We start from the raw sequence: 1,384 nt of genomic DNA on the forward strand, positions 1-1,384 counted from the left end.
ATAGCAAAATTGACCTTAACTTTGTATCAATAGACCAAGATCCATACCAATGCAAAGTATTCATCTCTATATCATATCTCCCTTAATTTTTAAAAATTTACTGTTACCATTAATAACTTATAATCAACCTCCTTTAAATGAAAACAAACATTTATATACAATCATTTTGGGAATTTTGGCATTGTTTTCTTCTAACTACTTCCTATTGTTTATTGGGTGAAGTAATTTTAGGGTTTATGGAGACCTTTCAGAGGGTCTTGTTCCATCAAACCACATTAAGCCTGGAAGGAATCCACAGGTTCCCATCTTCTATGGAAACAAAAGCAGAATCCCCTTTCCAAAGCAACCTATTATTAGATCCAAGTTTTGAAGTCAAGATACCTCTGTATTGGTTTAACTTAGAGATTAGCAAATATCTCTCTGCAGTTAGTTCATTAGCAGTCAAAAATTCAAAGAAAACACAATAGTATACATAATCCAGACTCTCAGTGCATATTTCATCTTTATGTGGCTTTTATTCTCTATTAATTTTAAATAATTATTTTATTATCTTCTTTTCTTTAATCTATGACTGTCTATCTTTTTATAACTGTCTATACTCTTTTTCTCTCTCTCCCAAACCTATGTACATTTTTAAAACACACTATGTTTAATTTAGAAATATTTTGTAGTTGAATCTGTCCTATTGTGTATCTGAAATCCTTTTTTGACAAGGAGCATTTTAAAAGAGAAAGCAGTGGTCACAGTGACCCTGGATGATGGCTTAATCTCTCTCATCCTTTCAATATGGCAGAGGTGCCTTTAATGCAAGCTCTTGGAGGGCTGGGTAGTATCTGCACTCACCACCTCAACTGTGGGAAGGAGCATGCATCACATAAACCCTTTTTATCTTAAAAAGCTAAATCTGTCATGCAGCGCACTGCACTGCCTGGAAATATCTCTGTGTGTGGTGGTAGGAATCCACAAGCTCTCCTGCCTGTGCACACCTGGCAAACCTGAAACATCTGCTTGCTCAGGCAGGGGTCATGAGTGGCTGGCTTGCTCTCAACTACTTTCCTCCTAACCCTGAGCAGATATACAAGAACCCGGACCTGAAGTGGGTGGCAGGCCAGGCATGTTAACCCCAGTCATTTGAGCAATATTTTGTAAAAGGAGACCCCTTGTTTGTTTCCTGGGCACCCAGACCTGAATAATATGACAGAAATTATATTAATTACAACACTGCTTTGCTTATTAGATCAGGATTCTTATTACCTAACTCTTACATCTTAAATAACCCATTTCTATTAATCCATATTATGGTACAAGGCTATGACGTTCTGATAAGGGTCTGGCAAGCATCTTTCTCCTTTGGTGGCTACATGAAATCTCTCTGACTCTTCCT

Source organism: Microtus ochrogaster, unplaced genomic scaffold (genome assembly GCF_000317375.1).
Source record: "Microtus ochrogaster isolate Prairie Vole_2 unplaced genomic scaffold, MicOch1.0 UNK34, whole genome shotgun sequence".
Taxonomy (NCBI): domain Eukaryota; kingdom Metazoa; phylum Chordata; class Mammalia; order Rodentia; family Cricetidae; genus Microtus; species Microtus ochrogaster.